Source organism: Pyrus communis, chromosome 15 (genome assembly GCF_041283825.1).
Source record: "Pyrus communis isolate YQ-2024b chromosome 15, ASM4128382v1, whole genome shotgun sequence".
Lineage (NCBI taxonomy): Eukaryota > Viridiplantae > Streptophyta > Magnoliopsida > Rosales > Rosaceae > Pyrus > Pyrus communis.
In genome coordinates, this window is record NC_142579.1 from 8,010,190 (window position 1) to 8,035,916 (window position 25,727).

The window sequence follows — 25,727 nt, forward strand, 5'->3', positions numbered from 1 at the left end:
CATGGTTATTAATTAATTATTTTCTGTGATGGATATGGCCCTGTCGACTCTAAAATATCATTTTGCTTGTTAGAAATCGTCAGATAATGTCTATGAATATGTCAATGGTATTGGTCACTGTGACTGCAAGAAATTATTTTCATTCCAACCACACATTATATCACATCCCGGCATTTACTATGTCGAAAAGGTTCAGAACTTATGCCTTAAAACCAACTCTGTGGTTTACAAAAGCGACAGCTTGAAACTATGGATAATTCTTGAGTTTGGAAGTAACATAAGATCTTCCAATCTGCACGAAGATAAAAAAGTTAATGTAAGCGTAAGTGCCCAAACTCGTTAATGACAATATGCTATCAAGCTGGAAACTAAAGCAAAGTCAACCACATAAGTAATTAACCTAGTGAACAGCAAGGTATCTAGATTCAGTCCATCAAAATTAAAATGAGCATCATAAAATTTGAAGAATGTGCGGTGTATAAGAAATGTGCGGCCATCAAAATTAAAAATTAGTATCATAAAAATTGAAGAATGTGGGGGTGTATGTAGAAAATATAAAGTGTATGTTAAGAATATAGAGTGTCAGGGTATTATGGGGAAATATGGGAGGTGTATTAAGATAATTTTTAATTAAAGAAATAAATGTAGGGTGTATTAAGTACATGAGGTTTATCAAGAATATGTGGGGTACTAATATAGTAAGCCTTAAGGAAATGATCCATTTCTATCAATTTCCGTATTTTTTATTAGGCCATCTGGAGTGGTCATGTCATAGGGCTATGGGCTCTTTTATAGCCTGAAATGAGGAAAAAGCCATATTCAACAAAGGTCCAAGCCAAAGAAAAAAGAGGATCCATTGGGCCAAACTCCAACCCAAAACCATCGAGCTAGGCAATTGAAGCCAACTAGCAAGCCCACTGATGGGGCCCAACCTACATCAGCCAACAGTTGCATGACATCAAGTTGACGTCATGTAGCAGTTGGATTCATTTTTTTTCTTTGGACGAATTAAAAAAAATTAAAATTCTATTTTTTTTCTTCCTATAAATACCTAAATGTTGTAGGCCTAATCAACTGAACTGTAATTCAGAACTAGAGAGGGAGAGGGCCGGCGGCAAGAGAAAGAAAAGATAGATGTAATTTTGAGGTGTTGTTGTATCACCCCCATTGTTCCTTTATTTATAGTAGTAGGATAGGAGCAATCCTTACCCTAATAGGATAACAAGCCTAATAGGATAATCCAAGATATTCTTAGATACACTAGGATTTACACAATCACATTTCTAATCCAGTAGGACTGCAACACTCCCCCTTTAGTGTGTAAATACTCAAACAAAATATCGCATCAGGTCTTCAATAGTTGAGGTAGAACAGTTGATGAAGTTGACGGCACAACAGGTGAATGAGAGTCTCAAATTTAAAAGAAAGTATGCATTGTTAGTAAAACCCACAAAACCTCGCTATGGTAAAACCTAAGGTAGGCAAAAACCCATGGACTAATGAGAAAAGTGAGAAGTATGCATAATGTCCAAAACAAACATCAAACAGGACGAAAGTAGTGAATTCAACAAAGTATGATCATCCTAGGATGGGTGCCTCATCAAAACCTCGTTAGGTAGCAAAAAGCCAGTGGGAAAAATGCTCCTAATTGTAGGAAAAAGAGTGCATTAAGATCCAGTGAGTATGCTTCGGGATACTTCCCTTGAGTTAGACAAGTTCCAAATAAGATAAATACAAGCATTTCAACTCATATAATGTACGCATACAGATTCCTTGGACGAGCTTTTGAAAAGTAGACTTGGGCAATGACTTGGTAAAGAGATCAACCAGGTTATCTTGGGAACGGATTTGCTTGACTTCAATGTTCTGATGTTGTTCTTGTTGATAAGAATAAAAGAACTCCGGCCCTATGTGTTTGATGTTGTCTCCCTTGATGTATCATTTCTTTAACTGCTCGATACATGCTGCATTGTCTTCAAAGATTGTCGTAGGAAGATCATCGTTGGAAGTAAGACCATTAGTGCTTCGAAGATGTTCCATAATTGTTCTCAACCAAAAAAACTCACATGAGGCTTCATGCAAGGTGAAAATCTCAGCATTGTTTGAAGAAGTCACAACTAACGTTTTCTTGGTAGACCTCCAAGATATAGCAGTGTCTCCAAGGGTAAAGACATAACCTGTTTGAGAGCGTGCCTAATGTGGGTTAGATAGATAACTGGCATATGCATAACCAGCGAGTTGGGAATCGGCTCGAGGACCGAAGGGGCGACGACTCATCTCGAGGATTCATGGGTGTAGAACGAGCCCAAATTCATCGTACCCTTAAGGTAGCGAAAAATGTCTTTAACACCATTTTAGTGTCTACCTGTAAGAGCATTGCTGTATCTAGCCAACAGATTAACAGCATTGTTGTATCTAGCCAAAAGATTAACAGCAAATGAGATGTCAAGTTTAGTGCATTGAGCCAAGTACTATAAAGCACCAATTGCACTTAGGTATGAAACTTCAGGCTCCAAAATCTCTTTCTCATCCTTCTTGGGACGGAAAGGATCTTGTTTAGCATTTAGAGTCCGAAAGACCATAGGAGTACTCGAAGGCTTCGCTTTATCCTCATTAAAACGTCACAACACATTCTGAGTGTAGTTCGATTGATGTACTAGGATTCCATCCAAACAATGCTTGATTTTCAGGCTAAGACTATATCAAATTTTCCCAAGATCTTTCATCTCAAATTTCAATTTCAAGTGAACGGTAAGTTCCTCAAGATCTGCCGGAGTTCCGATGAGGTTCATGTCGTTGACACAAACTACAATGATCGTAAATATAGAATGTGACTTCTTGATGAACACGCATGGGCATAGTTGCGTTGTTCACATAACCCTGACTTGTCAAATATTCACTCAGATAGTTATACCACATCCGCCTGGATTGTTTCAATCCGTAAAGTGATATCCTCAATCTTATCGAGAGAATGTTCCGTGGTCTAGAACTATTTGAACTAGTTAATGGAAGTCTTTTTGGAACTTTCATTTCGATTTCTGTATCTAGATCCCTATAGAGATACATAGTTACCACATTCATAAGCTGCATATTTAGTTTTTCATAAACTACCAAACTGATAAGGTAGAGGAACGTTATGACGTCCATTACGGGCCCAAACACCTTACGTTTTGCAAGCGAATCGACCTAGATTGCTTGTTTCCAGTTTTACCAATCCGTTCTACGTCGACACTCATAAACAAAATGTGGTTTAATATCATTGGTAAACATGATGTCAAAAGCAACGATATACGCGAATACATCATCGACAATCATCTCATTCGATTCCAAACCTCATCCAATACTGCATAATGGACCAAAATCTCATGATTCTCGGGAGGTTGGTATGTCTCGTCTAAGACATCACCGTAATCTAGAATAACCTCATGCGTTGAAACAGGTGAGTAAGCAATGGTCGAATTCAAACTAGTGTTACTAGTTTGTGTCGTTCTCCTCTTTCGGGGTTGTGAATCTTTAAGAGATCTGCCATGCTTCAAGGTAGGAGCAGATGATTGGCTAGCCACCAGTGTACCTTGCCGTGTGGGAGGTGCGGCCGCCCCACCCTCGGGGACGGTTCGGCTTTACACGGTGATGTTATGGCTTATGTTAATTATGTCGATCTTTCCAGGTGCGTTTGCAATGGGTATATATGATCTCATCACATTTGCTAGATCAATAAAAGCATCCAGTATGCCTTGAGCGATACTATGAAGATCTAGAATACATCGCACTTCAGTTTCAGACTGAGGGATGCGAGGATCTAAATGAAACATAGTAAGAGTAATCCATGACAATTCGTGGCGTTCAACAGAAACGTTAGTGATCTTATCTCCCTCTGACGACAGGAAGACTGTCTCATCAAAGTGACAATCCACAAAATGTGCGGTAAAGAGATCTCTTGTCAAGGGCTCTAAGTAGTGTATAATGGATGATGAATCATAACCGACATAGATTCCTATTTTTCTCTGAGGACCCATTTTGATATGTAGTGGTGGCACTATTGGCACATAGACTGTGCATCCAAACACACATAAATGCGAGACGTCGAGCTCGTATTCAGTAACCAACTGTAATGGTGAATGAGGTTGGGTAGCAGTGGGCCTCATGGGGACCAACATAGCTGCGTGCAATATTGCATAGCTCCAGGCAGAAATCGACAAATTGGTTCTCATAACCAAAGTCCGTGCTATCATTTGAAAGTTCTTTTTGAAAGCCTCTGCCAAGCCATTTTGGGTGTGAACATGGGGTACAAGATGTTCACCTTCAATCCCAATTGACATGTAATAATCATCAAAAGTTTGTGATGTAAACTCTCCAGCATTATTCAGTCAAATCAACTTGATCGGATAATCAGGATGGTGAGCCCTAAGCTTAATAATTTGTGCTAGGAGTTTCACAAATGTAGCATTGTGTGTCGACAATAAGCAGACATGTAACCATTGTGTCGATGCATCAACCAACACCATGAAATATCTAAATGGTCTGCATGTTGGTTAGATAGGTCCACAAATATCCCCTTGAATCCTCTAAAGAAAATTAGGTTTGGGGTCATGAATAATCTTTGTAATTGAGGGTTGAATGTTCAACTTCCCCATGGAGCATGCTTTGCAAAGTAGATGGCTGAGATAAGATGTTAAGTGATGCCCATGTGATACTTTAAGGATACGGCGCATCATATCTCCTTCGGGGTGTCCCATTCGATCATGCCAAAGCAGTAGGGTTTTCTAGAACCCAGCCATAGGGCTGGCCACATGATGTGTCTTAATGGATCAAATGGTTGTTATGTACAACCCACTCAGGAGACATTCCAACTTCTCGTGAATATGCTTCTGGCCATATTCATAAGAAGTGATACAAAGAAATTCAGAACCATTATCTTTAGTGGTTTCAACATTATACTGATTATCTCGAATATCTCTAAAATTCAGCAGCGTTCTTCCGGAACGTGGAGAATAGAGTGCCTCTTAATGGTTAATTCAGTATCATTGGACAACATAATGTGGGCCTTTCCGTATCCTTCTATCAGGTTAGATGGGCTTGAAAGGGTTGTCAAAGGTGCATTTTTAGGTACGAAGTAAGTAAAATAGTGTTTCTCACACAGGATGGTGTGCATGGTTGCACTATTAACCAGACAATTAACTTCCCCACTAGTCATACCTAGAAATAAATTAGTTGAATCGGTCATATGCATAAATATAATTCCATTCATTCAAGTAATTAATTCAAGAAATAATGTCCATAAAAAAATTATCCATAATTCAAAACAAACCAAACCAAACAAATAATTCCAAACACTTAGAAAAATTGTCCAAAAATTAAACCATAAACCAAGAAAAAAAAAAGGGGGGTTCGGCCACTCTTAGTGGGTTTAGCCACAAGGGGTGTAAAATTCCCTAAACAGATGCCTCCTAAAAATCTGAAACCTCCATAGTTGTAGTAGCATATTTGGGATGTTCAACTTCCATAAAGTTAGTCTCACAACCGAAATGATACTTGGCAATAGCCTTGGGGTAGCTCGGCATACGCGTGACCAATGATCCTTTGATCCACAGCGGTAGCACACGTCTAATTCAGTAAAAGCCAATTGAACGGTAGCTTTTCCCTTGTTCTTGAAGTTTGGGGCCTTAGAGGCAAGGGGTTAATGCTTCTGGGTCACATTTATTCCCTTGGGTGGGCCTTGTCTTTGTTGATCTTGGGCCCGTGGTAGGGCTTGCCGCCCATTACCACAGCCACGATGGGGTTTCTGTCAGTTGTGGTTGCTAGAATTGGTTGCATGCGATTCAAAGAGCGTTCAAGCCAATGGGTCGAGCTTGATGATTCCTCATCAAAAGCTAGTTTTGCTTTTCAATGATAAGTAAAATGGAGATCAAATCTGAAAATTTGGTGAAGGTTGAATAGGTTTTCTCCAGGAGATCCTGTTCGGTTAAGTCATCTTTACAGAACTTAAGCGGTGATCGAATTCTACAAACTTGTATCTAAAAAAATATTGAGATTATGTAAAGATAAGAAATCTGGAGCGCTTATGTAACAACCCGTCCCAAATTTTACGAGTTTATTAATTTTAAAAGAATGAATTGATGAAAATGCCCTTAAAGACGAGTTTTTGACTTTCATAGACTGATATTTTGTGACACATTTGAGTTATTATTCTTTTGTATCCTCAAGGTACTCGACGTTACAAACGCGTAGGGGCAAGAAGAACTAAATTCGGAGTTACGATGAAGGTTTTACGGAACTACGAGTCTAAAAAATACTTTCGTAAAAATTACTACTTTATATTTCATATATTTATTCAAAATTTTATATTATTATATCATTATTTTGATATTTTTTTGAAAGGATATTTTATTATTTTAATTATATTTCTTGCCCATAAGGCCCATAGATCATTCAAAGGACATTCTCGAACTTTCTCACCTTCTTCAGACTCTCTCTACTCTCTCAGCCTTCTCTTTCTATATCTCTCATACATTCCCTTAGCTCTCTTATTCATCTATGTGCACCGAAGCACCACCACCACTGCACACATCGCCGACGAGCCACATCACCATCACCCTCAGTTCTTCCATTTATCTCCTCGAGACCGGAAATTTGAACTAAATCCTCGAGCCCACACTCAAACCAGAGAAACAGAGGATGGAGAACTCCGGCAAATTCTCAAATCTTTCCGGCGAGGTAAGACTTAAAATACCTTTGATCTCTTCCTCTTTAATGTTTTGATTCAATTTTTAAGTTGTATACATGTTTTGATGATGATCTAATGCATAAATCAAATCAGGGAGACCTCCCCAAGCTTTCCGGCGACGGCCGTGATTTTTGCAAGCAGTTCTCAAGGCTTCCCGGCTACCTATTTTACTTGGGTAAGGTAGATTCGACTCCCTCGTCTTTTCATCTTTATTTTGGTTGAATTTTTTAGTGAAATGGTTAAAGATTGAGCTCCGATCTTATCCTGGCCAAACCAGCCCAAAAATCGGCAACCAGACTCGCAACAGGGATCGGGTCAACCCAACTTGTAAAACAAAGGGCCTAAGCTCAAACCTGGCCCAAACCCGGCCTGAACCTTTGGCCCAATGATCCAGCCCAGCCCAATTTCAAATGGGCTTAGAATATTCTAGGAATATTCTCTGGAATATTTCTTGTGATGACTTTTTCAAAATTTTTCTCGGAAACCCTTCTACGCTAATTTCGACACTCCGAGTCTGTTTTTGACATCCATTTAGTGAAATTCCAAAGCTTTAACATAGTTGACTGCCAGAGCATCCCGGTTGACTTTTTATGCTTGACCGTTGACTTTTTACAAAATTTGCCCGGGGCCCTTTTTAGCGTATTTTGATGCGCTGATTTTGAATCTAGCGTCTGTTTCTCAAAATTCAAACGTTTGAATTGAGTTTTGCTAATGGGTCCCAATATTATGCTTAGGTTCGATTACTATCAGTGACTCTGGCTTTCCTCGTTCGAACGGCTACAACTTCATGTTCACATCGCACCGTACACTCACTTTGGAGCCATTGTAGGTGCCAGTCCAGTCCTAGATCGATATAACAATTACAACTTGTATGTGATGCGCTTAGCACCAAACATCACACTTATTGATTAAGGATTTATCCAACCCAACACTTTATTGTGGGAACCTTAAACTTATCCGCGAAGCCAAAAGACTGAATGTTAGGATCGTACCTAAATTTTTGCAACTAAAGCAGGTGATGATTAAAAGCCATGAACTCATACTTCGAATTGGTGGTCAACCCGACCGAACTTTTGAGTCCGAGCTTTCTTTCATAGCCTAACGAATTTGTAGTAGTCCTACCGAAGACCTTCTCACATATTTCAACCATGAGATCAATTCTCTAAACACTGGCAGTCAGTTTTATACCAAATTTCTCGAATATTAGCTTTGTTTAGATTAGTACTTTTCATGGAAGATGTGATCGCAGCAAACAATATTATTTTCATTTCCCCAAAAGGTTGTAGTAAAAGAAAGTGTGACATTCCCACAACTTTTCGTGAATTATTTGTTATCTTTATCAATTTTATCAGTAGTTCGTTAGTGACTTTTCAGCTGAAGTGTTTTTCTATCCAAGTTGGCAGATGAAAAAATTAATTTAGTTGATGCGTGAAAAATGAGTAAAGTTTTGACAACTGAAGTGTCGTTTATCTCCCACCCTTGTTCATACACTTTTCAATAACATCGATAATTTTGAAATCTGCGATAACGTTTTCTCTTGATGTTTTGGCTATATTGATGAAGCATAACGGAGTATCGCTTATGTTTCCCAATGCAAAACGGACCATCATACTCATGACTTAGAGTCAACAGGTATCATCTTTACTTGAAAATCAGATGACACTTCTTTGTGGAGAACATGTCCAAAATCTTTACCAACCATAGACTTCTCAAATACATCTTGACTTGAAAATCGGACAACACTTCGCTGTGGAGAACGTGTCCAAAATCTTTACCAACCATAGACTTCTCAAATACATGACGTGATATAAACTAGCACTCAAATTAAACCCTCTTGTTGACAATTGTAGTAAAGATGCAAGTAGGGATCGTTCTAGGCCGAGGATTAGGAAGGATTGCTAATCTACTTAAAACTGACTTTAAAACATGAAACTAGGCTTGAAAACACTTAACTAGATTTATATGACTCAAAACAAACTAAAGAGACTCAAAACAACACAAAACAATAAAAAAGACCCAAACTAAATTCTAAAGGGTGATTTGGATGAATTCTAACTTTAACTTGACTCAAAACACTTAAAAACACAAATTTGACAGATTCTAGCTAATTTGACACAACAAAGTAAAGGGGGTTGGGTTTTTTTTCACGAATTTAAAGTAAAAACAAGTAAACTGCAAAAACTAAGTAAAGGAATGCGAATTTGAGTGAATTGATGTGTGATTAGCTAGCTAGAAGGTCTTTCTCCACACATGACACACTTGCATACAAATTGATTTCCAGTTGCTTTTTCAATAAACCATGAACCTCAACACCCCAGATTAACCGTGACATCGCTAAATAACCCTCAGATTTTCCTTAAGTCATTGAATTGGATGGAATACGCATTGGCAACAAAATTATTCTTCAATAGTTCCCTACATGAACAACGTAATAGAGATACAATCAAAGATCATTAAGCTTTGTGAAAATCATAAGCATTGACAAGGCATTTGTAACTATGACATCATGATACTCATGCCGGGAATTCAACTTAACATGATCGTGACCTGCAACCTTCCCTACTTATGAATATAAGTTCATAACGATTATGTGAAACTTCCTTATATTCTAGCATCAAATTCATGCATGCAAACTAAGTGTGCACCTCAATCAGTATACAAGAATAAGTTCTTAATCCAACGGTTAAGTAAATTGCATTCACGATTTATGAAATCACAATTAGAGTTAATCAATTCATATTGCAAATATAATCATGGTTTCAAAGTCTTCTCTATCCAAAACGAGTTGAGCCTCTCATGTTCACAGCAAAATAAAGAAAACTTAAATTAAACATTGAAAACAAAGATTGAATACACCTAGAAACACTCCAACAATCCAACAATCTTGGATGGCAAGCACGGCTCCAAGGGGTCTTCTTTCCTTCTTCTTTTGCTGCAGCACAAGGGTGAATGGGTGTGAAATTAGGTTGTGGTGGATGGTGAATAGGTGGTGCAGATGTGGGTGTGGAAGGGAAGAATGATGGCTGAATAGGTGAATGATGAAGGGCTTTATTTTGTGCGGCAGATTGTCTAAAATAATGGGAAAACGGGCAAGACATTAATTAATTAATTTAGGAAGGTTTTAAGACTCCAAATCCTCCAAGAAAAGCGTAACAAATCAGAATCCCAAGAGGAAAAGGGAAGGGAAGCTGCGGCAAGGTCCTAGAGAGAAAGGGAAAGAGATTTGATGCAAGGAAAGGGAAGGGAAGGAAAGGTCATGCCTTGCACGGCAAGGAAGGGTTCCTTGCAGATTTGGTGCAGCATCAAGGTAGGAATGTGATTTAGGCTTCTAGAACATATATTTAAGTGTCCCAATATATTTAGGAATCCCCCCCTAACAGCTGGAAATTAAGTAAGAAAAGATTAGGATTGACTAAGTCAAAATAAGGAAGTTTGACTCATATTTCCTTCTTTGTAGCTGATTCCTTTTCTTCCAAGTCTTGAATTGATTTCTTCCATCTCTTTAGCACATTCTTAGCCTTTCTTGAACTTCAATTTCGTCCATCCACCTTGCTTCAAGCATGTGTTAAGCATTCCAAGCCCAAAACTGCTCTGAAATGCTCCAAATTGCACTTTCTTGCTACTTCAGTCAATTGAACCTACAAACATATGAAAATAGCTTAAAATACTAAAATAACTAAGAACTAACAACATAAATGCAAGAAAACAAGCTAACCATGTTGCATAAATATGCTCCTATCAATACATCTTCACTTGAAATACCTATTGACTCTAAGTCATGAGTATGATGGTCCATTTTCCACGTTTGATTTCTAAATTGTACAATATTACTACTTTGTTGGGTAGTTGTTAATTATTTTCTCTATCAAAGTAAGAACATAATTGGAATATTAAAAGCTTCACTTATTTAGGCTTATCTCTTTATATATATAGATATAGATTAAGCAAACCAGAAATCAAAACACACTTTGAAACGTTTTCGCAAACACTTTGTAAACTAATACACTGATATGCAAATATGATATTATTCTCTTGCATGGAAACCAAATTAGAAATACATAGCACAACTCTATACTATATATCGTATTTGGCAGATCTATGAATAATCAAATAGCATCAATATGATCAGAAATGAATGATCGATGAGAAACAGTTAATTAATGGCAGTGAATTTGATTTGAAAAGAGACTAATAAACATACTGCTAAAGAAGCCGCACTTGTCGTTTATGGTGAGTGAAAGGCTACTTCAAGAAGCTGCAGTTGTTGATCACGGTGAGTGAAATGGGTCTTCCTGTAAAAGAAAACTAACATGAAGGCTTTCCTGTTTTCCTTCCTTCTTTGTTCCTGCGTTCTAAATTATCTGACAATTCACTTTGTGGATATAATAGTAGAAAAAGAGAATATTGGAGAAACCAAAAGTGTAAACGAAATACGTAAACGATGGCTTCGATCACCCAAGGGGGAAGTCACACAAAAATTAGGGCCATAATCAACTTTTTAGACCCTTTCTTCAACAATCTCACTTGTGAGTTCTTTCTCACTTCTTTTCTTTATTTTCTTCTTTTTCACGATTTTTTTTCTTTCTTTTTCTTTCGTTCTTTTTTTCTTTTTTTCTTTCTTTTTCCCGTGCCCCTTTTAAGACTTTGGCACACACACACTCACAAAATCCTTTCCCCCACACTTGCTTTCTGCAAGAATGTCACTCAAAAGGAATTCCTTCTAAGTTATGCTCCACTATACTTCAAGAACAAGGGTATGGAAAGTCCTATTCTAGGCTAGGTAAGGATGATGTGGTTAACAAGAAAATAGGCTAAATAAGGCTCAAAGGGGTTTAAACCTACAATACAAGTGACAAGGGTGGATTCGGCTGTTTGGCTATGGTGGTGACTGCTACACAACTTCATCTTGTTATTTGTTATGCTAATCAATTTCATGCTTTGAATAAAACGGGTATGAGTTCTAGTATTTGGAACTATAGTGATGAAACGCATTCTAAGTAGCAACCAAGCAAAGAATAATGAGATCATGCAACGACTTTAGAAAACAAGAATGCACAGATTAATAACTCTCCAAATAAACATTTAGGCTCAAGTCTCTCAGGGATGTAGCGTTTGTTTGAGTTCCTTCCTTCAAGCATGTTACAAAAACTGATTTTATCCTTTGTGATTACATGTGAATTCGTAAACTATAACTACAACCAAGCATAAACCAAAGAGCAAATCACACGTCCATCATTGTTGTAACTCTCTTTAACAGTCATGCATTAAAAACCAAATCCTCATCATTGTGTTGGAAGGTACTCTAAGACACAAACAAACACACAAAAACAACTCTTTTTGGCTTTTTCAAAACACTTTTTTCAAATTTTTTTTCAAATTTTCGGATTTTTACTTCAACACACACCAAAACAGCTTAAAATGCACTAAAAACACTTAAAAACAGTGAGAAACAACATTAGAAGTGATAGGTGATAGAATCCCACGAATTTTGCATAAAAACACTTGTTTACCCCCCCCCCCCCCCCCCCACACTTAAATCAAACATTGTCCTCAATGTTTCACACAAAGACTCACATAAAAGCAAACAAATAATAAACAACTAAGCACGATAAAATAAACAACAAGGAGAAGGGTTTAGAAACGCAAATCTGGGTTTGGAGTGGAAGTTCCATCTTCTCCTTGTTGAATGCATGGGTTGCCTCCCAAGAAGCGCTTGCTTTAACGTCTTCCAGCCGGACGAAACCTTCTTTTAATCTCCACTAGGGCTCACGGCATAGAATGGATCCTTGAATGGAAGGTGATACTTGAAGTGAACCGGCATTGGTTTGAATTCTAGTGTAGGTGCCTGATTCATCAAAATCAGCCAGTTAGTATAAAATGTAATGGAATTTGGAGAAGATGACTTACTTGTTTTGTCCGACAAGAACTCAATGACAAACACCACTCCTTTGAAAGTTTCAGGGATATTGGACTTGGCCAGATTGCATGTGATGGTTATGACTTGTCCAATGTCATCAAATTCAACTTCTTTGGGTTTTGTGGTTTCAAATATGTCCTCTTTGATGCCTTCTACATCTTCTCCAGCCACTACCTTCTCTTGAATCATTCTTCTTGGTGTACAAAGTCCTTTGAAGAATTCAACACCATCTAAAACTTGCTGTGTTGCACCAAGAATTGGAATAGCATTCTGCACCTTTGGGAAGGCTTCCACGATGTCCTTTTTACTCTCTTCTTGGTTGGGAATCCAAAACCTGCTAGGAAAAGGGGCATTGGGTGGAATAACATCAGAATAACATGAAATTGGGACGTCCTTACTTGTGGTGGGTGGTTTAGAGGGCTTAGGGGGCTGCGGCAAGGGTTGTTCTACCCTTGTCGTGTGCATGTCTTCTTCCTCCTCCTCAATTAGTAGCTCCTCATCCACTTCTAGGCTATGTTTGGACATTTTTAGGTCAGCTCCAACCTCCATAGCACTTCCCAAAGTGATAGCATTATGGATTTCAAAATCTTCCTTCGAGTTTTCAATAGTTGAGTTGGAGAGTTCACATTGCTCTTGAATTTGTTTCATGAACTCCATAATCTGCCCAATTTGCTCCTCCAATTTACCCAACTTCTTGTCTTGATTTTGTTCGTCCTGCGTCAAAGAGGTTAGTAATTGAAAATTTTTATCATTATCCATGGACATACTTGAACTTGATTGGAATTGTTGTGGGGGAGGTTGTGGTGGCTGCATAGGTGTTGTATAGAACTCCTCATATGGATGCCAATATGCTTCTTGTTGAGCCTCCTTGGCTTGATTTTGTGACCCCTGCACCAAAGAATTTAATTCATTAAGAATTTGATTATAATCTATTGACGAACTTGAATTTAATTGAGCATATTGCATATGAAGTTGTGGTGGCTGCATAGGTCTTGAATAGAACTCCTCATATGGCTGCCAATATGCTTCACGTTGAACTTGTTGAGCTTCCCACCACATAGAGTTCGAATGATCCCTCCAATCTCTTTATGGACATTGTTTGGCTTGACATCCTTGCCTATATGAAGCACCAAATGTAGGGACACTCTGCATTGTGGTCCTTTCGGCATACGGCGACAATTGAGAAGTAAGATTTGCCAATTGAGCTTGAATGGTAGCAAAATCCATATCTTACTTCTCTAGTACCTAAAATCAAAGAAAGAAAACTAAATCAAATATCAAAAGTAACAACAAACAAAGAAAACAACACTCAGTTAGAAACTAAAACGAAAACAACTAAACCAAAAAGAAAAGAACCAAGGGATTAGCAAAGTTGCTAATCCCCGGCAACGGCGCCAAAATTTGATGCGAAAATTAGCTTAACACACAAATTAACCCTCTTTTGACAATTGTAGCATATAAATAAGTAGGGATCGTTCTTACACCGGGGATTAGGAGGGCTTGCTAAACACTCTAAACTGACTCAAATAACTAAAATTAACCTTTCAAACACTTAAACTCACGTAAAAAGACTCAACTACGTTCACAAGACTCAAAATAGGCTAAAAACACTCAAAACTGCCTTAAAAACACAATCTGGGCAGTTTTGAGCCTAAACACAAACTTGGACAAAAATTGGTTCTAACTTGACTCAAAACTCTAAAAAACACAATCTAAAACATATTTGGACCAATTAGACACTCTAGAATAAACGGGGATTTGGTTTTGGACGAAAATAAACAAAACAAAACAAATATGTAAACTAGGCAGATTTTGATGAAATTGGTGGAATTAAATGGATGGTGAGATGGCTAGGAGGTTTTTCTCCACACATGGCATATTTACATACAAAATAATCTTCAGTTGCTTATTCGATGAATTTATGAACCTCAACACCCCAAGTTAATTAGGTACGCTTAAATTAACTCTCATATTTCCCTTTGGTCATTGAATTGAATGGAAATAGTGCATTGCAATCAAATTATTCCTTAAAGGTTTTCTATATGAAAGCGCATGATAGAAAGACAATCAAAGATCATTAGGTTCTATGGAAATCATAGGTGTTGACGAGGCATTCGTAACTATGAAAGTGCATGATACTTATGCCAAGAATTCACTTATCATAATTGTGACCAACAATCTTAAATATTCATGAATATAAGTTCCCAACGATTAGGTGAAGTTCCCTCATACCCTAGCATCATGTTTATGCACGCAAATTAAGCGTGCACTCTCAATTCATATACATAAGCAAGTTTTAATTAAAACAGATAAGCAAATTGAATTCATCATTCATGAAATCATAACTAAAAGTAATCAAATCATCATGCAAATATAACCATGGTTTCGAAATTCCCCCCTAGCCAAAAGGGGGATTAGTTCCTCATGCTTGCACAACAAAAAGTATTGAATTTAAACATTGAAATTATAAGAAAGAATACACCTAATTGCTCAGCGATCCAAGATGAATTCGATGCACAGATTGGCTCCTCTTCCTCCTCCTTGCTGCGGCACAAAGTTTGGGTGATGGAATTGGTGGTTTTGGGTGGTGTTTTCTTGTTTGGAGGGATGGAGGATGGTTGATTATGGTGGGGAAGGGTGCGGCAGAGATGTATGGATGTGGAGGGAGGTCTATGGAGGTCAAGAATGGAGAATGGAGGTGCGGCACAAGGGTTTCTGAATAGCATAAGGGGGTGGTACGAATTTGTGGCTGAAAATATGTTTATATAGTCCTAGGGTTTATTAGATTAGGGTTTACTTAGCAGATTTGGTGGATTAGGGCCCTAGAATTCGGCCATGAGTTGTTAAATCCACCTAGGAAGAGGTTTTTGGCCCACATAGTTTTATAAAACGAATTGTATACCCAAATCCACAAGGATTAGGCCTTGGAAATCAGAATCCCAAAGGGATTGGGCCTAGGGAGGTGCGGCTGATTTAGGGGAGAGGCTAGCTTGGCTTGAAAGGCAAGGTAAAGCCTTCTAGAAAGGTTTGGGGCGCCACTTTTCTAGGGTTTCTAGAAAGAGTAGGTTTTGTGGCAGATTTGGGCCTTCTAGACTAGAATGCTTCTAGAAATAGGTTCTAGAATGATCCATTTAAGTCCCCATGTAATTAGGAGTAAGACATGATAAGGTTTGGATAGGATAAGATGAGATACGGTTTGGATAATGTTTTGGATAATTGGATAAGGTTGGATAAGGTTGGATAAGGTTGGATAATGTTTTGGATAATGTTTCCTCTTTTCTTGCACTTTCCTTATCCACTTTGTCCTTAGCTTAGTTCCTTCCTCTTCTTATCACATTTCCACCTTCTTGAAGTCCAAATTCGTCCATCCATGTTAGCCCACATGCAAGCTCACCACCTAGTGTCCAAAATAGCTCCAAAATGCACCAAAATGCACTTTCTTGATACTTTAACCCATAGGACCTACAAACACACGAAATTGAGTTGTAATACGACATTAACTAAGAAATAATAGCACAAATGCACAAGAATAAGCTAGTTAAGTCGCCTAAAAATGCTCCTATCAGTTTCAAAGTCTTCTCTAGCCAAAACGAGTTGAGCCTCTCATGTTCACAGCAAAATAAAGAAAACTTAAATTAAACATTGAAAACAAAGATTGAATACACCTAGAAACACTCTAACAATCCAACAATCTTGGATGGCAAGCACGGCTCCAAGGGGTCTTCTTTCCTTCTTCTTTTGCTGCAACACAAGGGTGAATGGGTGTGAAATTAGGTTGTGGTGGATGGTGAATAGGTGGTGCAGATGTGGGTGTGGAAGGGAAGAATGATGGCTGAATAGGTGAATGATGAAGGGCTTTATTTTGTGCGGCAGATTGTCTAAAATAATGGGAAAACGGGCAAGACATTAATTAATTAATTTAGGAAGGTTTTAAGACTCCAAATCCTCCAAGAAAAGCGTAACAAATCAGAATCCCAAGAGGAAAAGGGAAGGGAAGCTGCGGCAAGGTCCTAGAGAGAAAGGGAAAGAGATTTGATGCAAGGAAAGGGAAGGGAAGGAAAGGTCATGCCTTGCACGGCAAGGAAGGGTTCCTTGCAGATTTGGTGCAGCATCAAGGTAGGAATGTGATTTAGGCTTTTAGAACATATATTTAAGTGTCCCAATATATTTAGGAATCCCCCCCTAACAGCTGGAAATTAAGTAAGAAAAGATTAGGATTGACTAAGTCAAAATAAGGAAGTTTGACTCATATTTCCTTCTTTGTAGCTGATTCCTTTTCTTCCAAGTCTTGAATTGATTTCTTCCATCTCTTTAGCACATTCTTAGCCTTTCTTGAACTTCAATTTCGTCCATCCACCTTGCTTCAAGCATGTGTTAAGCATTCCAAGCCCAAAACTGCTCTGAAATGCTCCAAATTGCACTTTCTTGCTACTTCAGTCAATTGAACCTACAAACATATGAAAATAGCTTAAAATACTAAAATAACTAAGAACTAACAACATAAATGCAAGAAAACAAGCTAACTATGTTGCATAAATATGCTCCTATCAATACATCTTCACTTGAAATACCTATTGACTCTAAGTCATGAGTATGATGGTCCATTTTGCATGGTTTCGACCATTGGGAAACATAAGTGATACTCCTTATGCTTCATCAATATAGGCAAAACATCAAGAGAAAATGTTATCACAGATTTCAAAATTATCGATGTTATCGAAAAGTGTATGAACAAGGGTGGGAGATAAATGACACTTCAATTGTCAAAACTTTACTCATTGTTCACGTATCAACTAAATTAATTTTTTCATCGGCCAACTTGGATAGAAAAACACCACAGCTGAAAAGTCACTAACGAACAACCGATAAAATTGATAAGGATAACGAATAATTCACGAAAATCTGTGGAGAACGTGTCCAAAATCTTTACCAACCATAGACTTCTCAAATACATCTTCACTTGAAATAAGCTAATCTTTTACAATGGTGATGGAAGAATCAAATCAGCGCCTACAATTGCACTATCATGTATCATCTCAGTTGTGCAAACATAGTGACTGTTTTGCCGCAGCAAAAGACATACCTACCCTTGAACACCTTCAGTCTATCCTACCACATTTCAGTTGGAATTCACAAGTATTGATATGACGTTACTTACAAATCATTAAGAAATCGTTCGAGGAGTTATAATCACTTACTGTATCCAAATGGAGATAGGAAATGTCACCATAAGCTCCTGGTACGAAGTATCTTGTACATGTGGAGATTATGATGATGCTTCGGTGATTATCGACCGGCTTGAGAAGTCAGCTCACTTTCCGTTGTTCCAAAAAGACTACATTTTAGACCACTTAGTAAGATTTCTCATACTTGAATTTATCAGATTTTCTGGCGTTTCGATCAACATCTACTTTGATTGTGATTCCATATTCATTTTCCTATGTCGGAAAGCATTTCAGTCAACTATGGGTACGTTTCTACCCTATTGCACTTCATATTATTTATGAGGAAGTTAGATCGTCTAGAAGAACTGCTAACGTTAAAAAATATTAGTTGTGACCATTATTTCCTCAATCACCTTTGATGGATTTGTTTTGACCCTTAAATTCTTGATTGTTCTTTTAGCCTTTTCAACATAATATTTCGTTAAATTTGAGAGAAATTCATTATGAATCTACTCGCTAAGGTGTTGTGAACTACATTGTTCGACTACATGGTGTGCAGGTCACTACTATATTTCACTATGATGCGTGTTTCACTTTCAAGCCTTGGGAAGTCTTCTTGAAAGTTATGGGTACTAAGTTGATATCCAATACCACATTCACCCTCAAACTAATGGCCAGTCTGAATGAACTATCTAGATTTTAGTGAACGTGTTACGTTTTGTTCGTTCTGCAATTTTGGCATGTAACTACGGTTACAATTTTTAGTTTTGGGTTATGGCACCGTTGAGACATTGTATAGAGACTTTATGCACAATACATGATTGACATGAGAGTATTGCGAATATGTATTCGAATGATCGAGATTATGATGTAGCAAAATTGTGTGCTATTCATGATGTCGCCCAAAAGGGTAGCATGTGAGTTCGATCGAAGCTTTGATCAGACAATTTATGTTTATTATGTTTATTTCCCAATGAGGAGCATGATGGTAATATTCCACCCTCAAGAATTTATTACTTACTTATTGGGACAACTGTAAGTTGTTGATATTGTGGGCTGTAAACCATAGTATCAATAATTGATTCGTTGGGTTCGTTAAGCAAGTGGATAATTAGGCCCTTCTACTTTAGTATTTTTCTTCATTTAGTTATTCATTTATTGTTTGGGCTTGACCCAAAGATACCACACACGTATCTTCGGAGTACATGACACTATGAATGCGTAGGTGAAAAACTTCTATTTTTAGATTTAATTTCAGCACAATTATTTTAACTTTACATTTTTATATATGTATTTTGACGTTATGTTATTACGTATGTATTTTTTGCCTTATATTTCTATAAAGGCATTATTTAATTATTGTACTAAAGGAGAAGGAAATTATGAGTTTGAAGGCATGAAAGAGGAATCATTGCAATCCGATTGGGACGGAATAACATTCTCTTTTATGTAACTGCTCTAACTTAATTTCTTCCTTATATATATCTATCTCCCTATCTCTTTTGAGTATTTTATGTATAACAAGTGACTTCAAATTTCGGGGACAAATATTTTTTTTTAAGGTGGGTAGATTATGACAACCCGTCCTAAATTTTACGAGTTTATTAATTTTAAAATAGTGAATTGACGAAAATGCTCCTAAAGATGAGGTTTTTGACTTTCATAGATCATTATTTCATGACGCGTGTGAGCTATTAATCTTTTGTATCCTCAACCTACTCAACGTTATGAAGTCATAAGCGCAAGCAAAACTGAAGTCGGAGTTACGACGAAGATTTTACGGAACAACAAATCTGAAAAATAGTTTCGTGAAAATTACTACTTTATATTTTATATATTTATTCAAACTTTTTATATTATTATATCATTATTTTAATATTTTTTTAAATAATATTTTATTATTTTAATTATATTTCTAGCCCGTAGGTCCCAGATATCACACTTTCTCCACTCATCTCCTGCCATATGGCAGTTCCTCCCCCACTGTTTTGGGACCCTCTCGAAATCTCTCACCTCCTTCAAACACTCTATCCCTACTGTCTCAGCCCTCTCCCTCTCTCATACACTTCCTTAGCTCTCTCACTCTTCTCTGTGCACCGCTGCACCACCACCACCGCTCACTTCTCCGGTGAGCCACATCACCATCACCCCAAGTTCGTCCCATCTCTTTCCTTGAGACCAGAAATTTAAACCAAACCCTCGGGCCTATACTCAAACTGAAGAAACAGATGATGGAGAACTTCGACGAGTTCTCAAATCTTTCCAGCGAGGTAAGGCTCGAAATACCTTCGACCTATTCCTCTTTGACATTTTGATTCAATTTTTAAGTTGTATACATGTTTTGTTGACAATCTAACGCAAAAATCAACTTAGGGAGAGCTCCCCCGTTTTTCCTACGATAGCCGTGATTTTTGCAGGTGGTTCTCAGGCCTCTCCGGCCACCTATTTTACTTGCGTAAGGTAGATTCAACTACCTCATCTTTTCATCTTTATTTTGGAGTGAAATGGTTGAAGATCGAGCTCTATTAGAGCTCGGGAACTTATCCCGAGCAAACCAGCCCACAAACTAGCAACCGGACCCGAGATGGGGATCGGGTTAACCCGACTCGAAAAAAAAAAGGCCCAAGACCCAGCCCAAACATTTGGGCCAATGTTCCAACCCAGCTTAGTTTCAAATTGGCTTAGAATATTCTGAGAATATTCCTTGGGTTGACTTTTTAGAAATTTTCTTGGAAACCCTCATAGGCTAATTTTAATGCCTGGAGTCCCTTTTTGACATCCATTTAGTGAAATTCCAAAGCTTTCACGTAGTTGACCGTTGGAGCGTCTCAGTTGATTTTTTAGGGTTGACCGTTGCCTTTTTATTGACTTTTTACAAAAATTTGCTTGGGACTTTTCTTAGCGTATTTCGACGCGCTGATTCCGAATCCGGCGTCTGTTTCTCCAAATTCAAACGTTTTAATTAAGTTTTACTAATGGGTCCCAATATTATGCTTTGGTGCAATTACTATCGGAGACTCCGGCTTCCTCGTCCAAACGGGTACGACTTTACAAGTATCTGTGAGTGGGTCTTTCTTTTAAGTAGTAGTCATGCTTATTGAGTTTCTATACATATAATTATTAAAGAAATTTTTGCATGATTACCGTAATTAAATTAACGGTTATAAGGAAATGTCGTATTGTTGGAAAATTATGATTAATCCTACGGAAATCCTACGGAATACACAAGTAAACGGACTATGGAGAATACCTTATTTATATTTACGATAGTGAATAGTATTGTGTCGACGTAAAGTATTGATTTACCATTGTATGATTTTATTTACATTATTTGCTTATCGTTGCTGCACCGGTGTTAGTATTCACCCAAGCAAGGGTTAGTCTCTCATGTGTATGTTCATATCGCACCATACACTCATTTTGGATCCATTGTAGGTGTCAGTCCTGTCCTAGATCACTATAGCAATTAGACTCGTATGTGACGCGCTAAGCACTAGACTTCATGTGACTGTAGTACTAATAACATAAATCATTATTACACCCAATTCTGTTCATGCCAGAATACCTCTGCATGAACTCGTGTGTTAGCATATGTCGATGAGCACTCGATATGATATATTTGTTTATGTGAGATTATGTGATTGCCAAACTTTAGATGGTCATTTACAAATTATATTGTGACATACTGAATTCTTGAGATATTGTAGGCTACAGTAAGTATTTTCATATTATACGTATGAAAAGGTTTTTACAAAACTTTATTTTTAGGCCCACTCACCCTTATTTTTCACCCCTCCAGGTTTTAGTAGCAGAGGTTTTGTGTCGATGAGGATTCTTGGCAAATCTTGGTATAGGTGGTTACCTTCGATGGTATAATTCTCAATCTACTCTTCCGTACTTTGCTTATGCTTTGACATCACATGTGGAATGAGTTCATGCCCACTCATAAGTGCACTTTTACATTTAGGCACTTTTGGTTTAAATTTACTCACGTTTCCACATCACTACACTTTATGGCTTCGTCACCCTCCGAGTGTTAGCCAGCACAGCTCGATTTGGGATCCAGGTGGACATTCTGGGTAGAGGCGTGTCAGTTTGGTATCAGAGCATAAGTTTGGGCAGTATTGCATTCATCACACGCATGATGTAAGCATTCCCGATTCTTGAACCTAATTGTCGAATCTTGCCACCTCGTCGAGCACGAAAAATGTGTTAGCTTTTCTAAGTTACGAGTGATTTAGATGACTTATTGACTTTCTGGAAGAACATTTAGACGATTACCTCTAGACTTAAACAAATAAGCTCCATGCCAAGGAAAAATCACAAATTCATGGCCAAGAAAAAATTATGTGCCACCAGAGATTTACCAATCAATCCCACCACAATCTAGTAATCGTTACCAATCCTACCAACATAGAAGACTAGAAATAGTTTTGATTCCTTGGCAATATCTATTAGAATACCACCTATATGAGTTCCTACGAAATTTTATACTCCGATGAAGATTCCAGAAACGTCTCGAGTGACAATGTAGTGCTAAAGTGGTAGCACTCAACGGAAGAACATATGGGGAGATAGTTACTTTTGGTCCCTGATAGCACTAATCTTCTCAAACGCAGTAGTTGTAATTCTAGATCTTCATGAGGAAGATCGAATCCCATTTACGTCCATTCTAAAGTAGGTTTTTAGTAAATTCCTTTTTCCGATCTTAGGACATTTAACCAACATTAGTTCCCATAATTCTTTTCGATGTTGTAGTCGTCATTTCAATGAGTATAGGCATGAGAGTATGAATTGTTATACCTTCGATTAACAGTAACCTTTTTGCCCTAGAATCAACGAAACCAACTCATAGGACCAGTTTCTTACCAATCATCTGAAACCATCAATCTAAACGGGCTCTAACCTGTAATCAGCCTACGGTGGCACTACTAATTGACGATATTGTTTGATACCTAGAAGATGTCAACTAGTATTCAGGCAGTATGATTTCTGATACCGGACATATGTACTAGTATCTTGGAGTCATACCTTTATGCCAAAATGCCAATACACAGTTTTAGGATAACGAACAATATCTTAAATGCGTTAATTAGCGGTGTGACTGATGGACTGATTAACAATGACTACCTAAGCCGAAGAAACTAAATCGTAGAAACTTAGGAGCAAGCCTTGTAGGAGGACCGTAAACTCGCAATTATGTCAACCATATTATCCCATTAGGTAACCCCAACACTCTCAACCAGTCATACTTATGGTCACATCTAGATTTGAAACACGAGTTAAATTCCGCTGTAAGAGCGTTTTAAGTATCAAGAAAGCTGTGAAGACTTATTAGCATGTGTCATAAGGAAAGGAAGTAGTAAGTTTCGATTTGGGGATGCATATATTTGGCGTTATTTCTCAAAATTACTTGGAATACCACTTAGGCGAAAGGTAGAATACATCATCGATCCATTTTCTCATACTACAATTCTCCTTGCCTCTTTCGAACAACTCTGACACCATTGAGAGAATTTAGTTGTGAAAGCTTATTGATTAAGGATTTATCCAACCCAACACTTTATCTTGGGAACCTCAAACTTATCCGCAAAGGCAAAAGACTGAACCTTAGGATCATACCTAGATTTTTGCAACTAAATCGGGTGACGATTAAAAACCGTTAATTCATACTTCGAATTGGTGGTCTACCCAACCCACCTTTTTAGTCCAAGTTTTCTTTCATAGCCTGACAATTCGTAGTAGTCCTATCGAGGACCTTCTCACCTATTTCAACCACGAGATCAATTCTCTAAACACTGGCTGTCAAGTTTATACCAAATTTCTTGAATATTAGCTTTGTTTAGATTGGTAGTTTTCTTGGAAGAAATGATCTCAGCAGACAATATTCTTTTCATTTCCCCAAAAGGTTGTAGCTAAAGAAAGTGTGACATTCCCACAAATTTTTGTGAATTATTTGTTATCCTTGTCAATTTTATCAGCAGTTCGTTAACGACTTTTTAGCTATAATGTTTTTCTATCCAAGTTGGCCGATGAAAACATTAATTTAGCTTATATGTGAAAAATGAGTAAAGTTTTGACAACTGAAGTGTCGCCTATCTTCCACCCTTGTTCGTACACTTTTTGATAACATCGATAATTTTGAAATCCGCGATAACATTTTCACTTGATATTCTGGCTATATTAACAAAGCATAATGGAGTATTGCTTATGTTTCCCAACGGTCGGAACCGTACGAAATGAACCTTCATACTCATGACTTAGAGTCAGTTAGTTATCATCTTTACTTGAAAATCGGATGACACTTCTCTGTGGAGAACGTGTCCAAAATCTTTACCAACTATAGACTTCTTAAATACATCTTCACTTGAAACAAGATAAATTTTTTACAACGACGATGGAAGAATCAAATCAGCGCATACGATTGCATTATCTTGTATCATCTCGGTTGTGCAAACATAGTGACTGTTTACCATAGCAAAAGACATACTTACCCTTGAGCACCTTCAGTCTGTCCTACCACTTTTTAGTTGGAATTCACAAGTATTGATATGACATTATTTACAAATCATTAAGATATTGTTCGAGTGGTTATAATCACTTCCTGTATCCAAATGAAGATGGGAAATATCACCATAAGCTCCTGGTACGAAATATCTTGTACATGTGAAGATTATGATGATGTTTCAATGATTATCGACCGACTTGACAAGTCAGCTCACTTTCTGTTGGTCTAAAGGGACTACATTTTAGACCACTTATTAAAATTTCTCATACTTGAATTTATCAGATTTTCTGGCGTTTCGATCAACATTTACTCTGATTGTTAATCCATATTCATTTTCTTGTGTTAGAAACCATTTCAGTCTACCGTGGGTACATGTCTACCCTACTGCACTTCGTATTATTTATGAGGCAGATAGATCGTCTAGAAGAACCGCTGACGTTAAAAAATATTAGTTGTGACCATTATTTCCTCAATCACCTTTGATGGATTTGTTTTGACCCTTAAATTCTTGATTGGTGTTTTAGCCTTCTCGACATAATTTTTCGTTAAATTCGAGAGAAATTCACTATGAATGTTTGCTAAGGTGTTGTGAACTACATTGTTCGACTACATGGTGTGCAGGTCACTACCGTATTTCATTGTGATGCGCGTTTCACTTTCAAGTCCTGGGAAGTCTTCTTGAAAGTCATGGGTACTAAGTTGATATCCAATACCACATTCACCTTTAGACTAATGGCCAGTCTGAATGAACTATCTAAATTTTAATGGACGTGTTGTGTTTTGTTCGATTTGCAATTTTAGCATGTAACTACGGTTACAATTTTCAATGTTGGGTTATGGCACCATTGAGATGTTGTATAGAGACTTTATGCACAGTACATGATTGACTGAGAGTATTGCGACAAGTATTCGAATGATTGAAATTACGATGTAGCAAACTTGTGTGCTACTAATGATGTCGCCCGAAAGGGTAGTATATGAGTGCGATAGAAGCTTTGATCAGGCAATTTATGTGTATTTCCCAATGGGGAGCATGACGGTAATATTGCATCCTCGGGAATTTATTGCTAATTTATCGGGACAACAGTTATTGGTATTGCGGGCTGCATACCGTAGTATCAATAATTTATTCGTTGGGTTCGCTAAGCAAGCAGATAATTAGGCCCGTCGGCTTTAGTATTTTTATTTATTTAGTTATTCATTTATTGTTTGGGTTGACCCAATGATACTACACACATATCTTCGGAGTACGTGACGCTATGAATGCGTAGGTGAAAAACTTCTATTTTTAGTTTTAATTTCAGTATAATTATTTCGACTTTACATTTTTACATATGTATTTTGACGTTCTGTTATTATGTATGTATTTTTGACCTTATATTTTTGTAAGGCATTATTTAATTATTGTACTGA